Genomic DNA, 5,149 nt, shown 5'->3' on the forward strand with positions numbered 1-5,149 from the left:
ACATCTCCCTATTAGTTTTACTAGATCTTAGTGCTGCGTTCGACACTATAGATCATGATCTTCTCCTCGATCGCTTACAGAATTACATCGGTATTCAGGGACAGGCATTAAGCTGGTTTAAATCCTACCTGTCCAATCGTTACTATTTCGTAGATTTAAATGGAGAGCTATCCAGGATAATGCTAGTAAATTATGGCGTGCCACAAGGGTCAGTTCTAGGACCCCTGCTTTTCACAATATACATGCTTCCGTTAGGAAATATTATTAGAAGGCATGGAATTAGCTTCCATTGTTATGCTGATGATACCCAGTTATATATTTCCTCCAAACCAGGCGATACAGCTCAATTAGCTCGCATAACTGAGTGTGTTGAAGAAATAAGAGATTGGATGACCCATAACTTTCTGCTATTAAATTCTGATAAAACGGAGATTTTGCTCATCGGCCCAAAAAATAGTACACAGAAGCTCCGGCATCTCAGCCTGCATTTAGACGGTTGTTCTGTAACTACTAGTTCAACGGTAAAAGATCTGGGAGTTATTTTAGACAGCAACTTATCTTTTAAAAATTACATCAATCAAGTTACAAAAACAGCCTTCTTTCACCTTAGAAATATTTCTAAGCTAAGAAATATGTTATCTATATCTGATGCAGAGAAGCTCGTCCATGCGTTTATGACCTCTAGAATAGACTACTGTAATGCATTACTAGGTGGATGTCCTGCATCATTAATAAACAAGCTTCAGTTAGTTCAGAATGCAGCAGCAAGAGTTCTTACTAGGTCAAGAAAATACGATCATATAACCCCAATCTTATCGTCCCTACATTGGCTTCCTATTAAGTTTCGAATAGACTACAAACTACTGCTACTCACTTATAAAGCACTAAATGGTTTGGCTCCCATGTATCTATCCAGTCTTTTAACACGCTACAATCCGTCACGCTCCCTGAGATCTCAAAACTCTGGGCTTCTAGTAGTTCCTAGAATAGCAAAGTCCACTAAAGGCGGTAGAGCATTTTCACATTTAGCTCCTAAACTCTGGAATAGTCTTCCTGACAGTGTTCGGGGTTCAGATACACTCTCCCAGTTTAAGTGCAGATTAAAAACATATCTTTTTAGCAAAGCCTACACATAACACACATCACACACATCACATCACAACCTTGTGCTCCAGAACATCTGATCACATGCACATTATCAACTTGTGCTGTTAATATCATGAACAGCAGCTACGCTAATTCCTCTCCACTGCTTCTCTTTCTCTCCCCATCCCGAGGCTTCCTGAGGTTTGGCCAGCTCCAGTCACGTCCCACCTCGTGAAGATTATGGACCTATGGATGATCATGGAGAAGTAGATGCCGAGTGTTTAAAGGCCCTGGCATGGAGAAGCTGATGCTGGATCTATGATGATCACAAATTGTTCTGTATTGTTGAAAGATTTATGACCAAACTTTTGATGTCACCCATATGAGGATGGGTTCCCCTTTGAGTCTGGTTCCTCTCAAGGTTTCTTCCTCATATCATCTACGGGAGTTTTTTCCTTGCCACAGTCTCCATGGTGCTCATCAGGGCCAAACGCACACCATTCACCTTCACTGTTGTTTTCTGTAAAGCTGCTTTGAGACAATGTCTGTTGTGAAAAGCGCTATACAAATAAACTTGACTTGACTTGACTTATTCATTATTGTACCGCTTTCCAGACTTACAGCAAACATCTCGCCTCCTGCTGCAACAAATATTTCAGATTTCACTTAGTCCAGAGAACCTGCTGCCATTTTCCTGCTCCCAGGTCCTCTGTTTTCATGTAGAGTCAGTAAGTAAATAGTTGTACCTCAGTCCCACTGGTTTCCTTCAGTTCTGCCACAAACCACTCTTAGCTATTTTACTGCACTTGTTAGATTTTAGTTTCTGTGCAGAAAACTTTATAAAAATTAATGTTTTTAGCAACTTTTTCAACAATTGTTTTTGTTAACTCTTTACTTCAGTACACCTCCAAACAGACATTCCATTGCTATATTGTTGCTAGTTAATATTAGCAAACTAGCGACCTAGAAATGTTATGGTTTAACATGATATGATGTAGCTAGCCAAATTTCATTAGCAACAACTTAGTTTTATATGTGGACATATTTTAAAAAGACTTTATGTAGCATTTTATTTTCTTTATCACACCACATTCAAACATGGAGAAACATCAAGTTAAAAATAAAATTGAATTTATAAAAGAGATAAAAGCAGTTTGCTCAGAATTGTTTGGTAGCAGAGGGTGGAACAAAACTACATGAGTAAATAGTATAAAATTTCTGAGGTGAAGAAAATATTTGAAATATTTTATATATTTGAATGAAATCGTTGTGACATTTTGGATACGCTAGTTAACGTAGCATGCTAACCAAAATGAAATGATGTTTAGCTGAAACATTAAATTGTCTTGTTGTTGTTAGTGATATATTGTCGCTGTGATGTAAGCTAGCTAAGAGAATGCTTGTTTATTTTCTAAATATTTCTTCTGCATGATGGTGTGGTGTAACAGCTCTCACTGTACAGCAGGGCAGAAGCGTGTAGCTACTGAACGAACAGGACGCGACGCCATTTTGCAGCAACGTGACTTTGCGTATGTTGGTTATACAAACATAATAAACCCACACTGAGGCGCCATCCTGAAGGTCACAGAGGTCAACGAGTCCACAACGAGTCCAATAGGTCACTAATTATTTAGAGTTTTGTTTTGTTAATGAAAGTTACAAGGACAAGTGGCTTGTAACAAACACTCTTATACCACACACACACACACACACACACACACACACACACACACACACGCGTGGGGGGGGGGGGTGCAAATCATGAGGAAATGCCTTTACTTGTTATTGTCCTCCTCTTGTGTCTGAGGGCTAATTTGCGAGAAATGTCATTTTTATCACCTTGAGTTTTATTGACCTGATGACATCACTGCCTTGAGCGACCAATCACAGCCAAGGACTCCGGCTGAAGGGATTCCGACAGAAGGAACCGTGGAAGAAAAGCCTTGTGATGCTAAGAATTAAAGAGGGAAAACACACACACACACACACACACACACACACACACACACACACACACATCCACCCCCCTCCCTCTCTCTCTCTCCCCCCTCTATTCCTCTTTCCCTGTTTTTTTTTTTTGCCCTTTACCCAGGATAGCACATGGATCCCTGCAGGCTTTACACATAATAACGTCAGCTCCCTCCCTCCTTCTCTCTCTCTCTCTCTCTCTCTCTCTCTCTCTCTCTCTCTCTCTCTCTCTCTCTCTCTCTCCACCACTCCCTGAAGTGTCTCCTCCTCTCCCCTCTCTCCTCCTCTCCCCTCTGTCCTCTGTCTCTGCACATCCTCCGAGCCGAAGCGGTGAACAGCATCACTCCTTCTTTCTCAGGTAAGAAAATAAAAAGCACTTCTGGGGTTTTTTTTGTCTGCAGCTTGTTTCTTCCTCAGAAAGCGACTCGGAAATAAATTCAATCCGTTGCATCATATTTCCATCTTGTAACCGTGTGTGTGTGTGTGTGTGTGTGTGTGTGTGTGTGTGTGTGTGTGTGTGTGTGTGTGTGAGAGATTCAAATTGGTGGGAAGAGTCTGAGATAGTAAACCCCCCCTGTATAATCCTCTCCATCTTCCTTTTCATCTCAGTGTCCTTTTAATTTTATTCCTCCATAAAACTGACAGCATCTGTCTCTCCGGTCTTCCCTCCATCTCTCCCTTCATCCTTCCCTCCATCTCTCCCTCCATCTCCCTCGTCCTCACGAGGCGTTCGTTCCGCTCAATGAGCATGCCCGAATCGTGACTCTCCTGCAATTAAAGGAATTCTTCAAGCAGAAATGAAATCATTCGATTCGGGGAAAAAAGCTTGTGTTGTTGTTGTTGTTGTTTGTTGTTGTTGTTTGTTGTATTTACCTTCTGTGACTCTTTTAACCTGATTGTAAACAGACGAATCGATTCAGGTTCGAATCACTTCTAATGACTCTTTTTGGCGCCATTTGGGCAACATTTCATCACGAAGTTCATTTTTGCTGTCGACGTGTAAAGATGGATTCAGAACATCAACTCGATCTTCTGCTTGTATTATGATCATCAAACGTATTTGGGATGTTTAAAGTGTTTGCTTCTTTAGATGCTTTCTCACTCAATACAGACTTTTTATTTGTAGTGGGTCACTGCAGGTGTAGGAAGTGGTGTTCAGGTAAAGGTTGCAGGTGTGGAAAGGAGCCAGAAAGTGTTGTAGATCAGTACGTTTAGATGATGAAGTCAGGTGGGTTGTAGAGGTGTTGGGAAGAGTCAGGTAGGGGTGTAAGTGGTGTTGAGAGTGGAGTCTGGTAGAGGTGTTGAGGTGGTGGGAGGAGTCTGGGATGGGTGTAGGTGGTGGTGGGAGGAGTCTGGTAGGGTGTAGGTGGTGGTGGTGGGAGGAGTCTGGTATGGGTGTAGGTAGTGTTGGGAGGAGTCTGGTTAGGGTGTATGTGTTGGTGGGAGGAGTCATGTAGGGGTGTATGTGTTGGTGGGAGGAGTCAGGTAGGGGTGTAGGTGGTGGTGGGAGGAGTCAGGTAGGGGTGTATGTCTTGGTGGGAGGAGTCAGATACGGGTGAAGGTGGTGGCTGGAGGAGTCTGGTGGGGGTGTAGGTGGGTTTAAGAGGAGTCTAGTTGGGGTGTAGGTAGTGGTGGGAGGAGTCTGGTAGGGGTGTAGGTAGTGGTGGGAGGAGTCTGGTAGGGATGTAGGTGGGTTTGGGAGGAGTCTGGTAGGGATGTGGTGGGTTTGGAAGGAGTCTGGTAGGGATGTGGGTTCGTTAGAGAGGAGTCTGGTAGGGATGTGGGTGGGTTTGGGAGGAGTCTGGTAGGGATGTGGTGGGTTTGGGAGGAGTCTGGTAGGTTTGGGAGGAGTCTGGTAGGGATGTGGTGGGTTTGGGAGGAGTCTGGTTGGGATGTGGGTGGGTTTGAGAGGAGTCTGGAAGGAATGTGGGTGGGTTTGGGAGGAGTCTGGTAGGGATGTATGTGGTGCTCAAAAAAACTGCATTTATACATTATATATTTACTCATAATCATGACCTCTTGGCTAAGCTAATGCTACATTACACACAGCTCAGTAACATGAGTAATGTAGTTTATGAAATTCTCACCGTAGCCT

General features: G+C 43.0%; 1 protein-coding gene across 4 annotated transcripts in view; it reads left to right on the forward strand.

The window, feature by feature from the left end:
* Positions 1 to 3,284: 3,284 nt before the first annotated feature.
* Positions 3,285 to 5,149, forward strand: part of syt1a (synaptotagmin Ia) — a 195,596-nt gene continuing 193,731 nt past the window's right edge. For all 4 annotated transcript variants that reach the window (XM_083529050.1, XM_083529053.1, XM_083529049.1 and 1 more), the window contains exon 1: positions 3,285 to 3,412. The gene's annotated coding sequence lies outside the window, so the exon portion shown is untranslated. The remainder of the gene's footprint in view (positions 3,413 to 5,149) is intronic.

This window comes from Silurus aristotelis, assembly GCF_946808225.1.
Source record: "Silurus aristotelis genome assembly, chromosome: 24".
Taxonomy (NCBI): Eukaryota; Metazoa; Chordata; class Actinopteri; order Siluriformes; family Siluridae; genus Silurus; species Silurus aristotelis.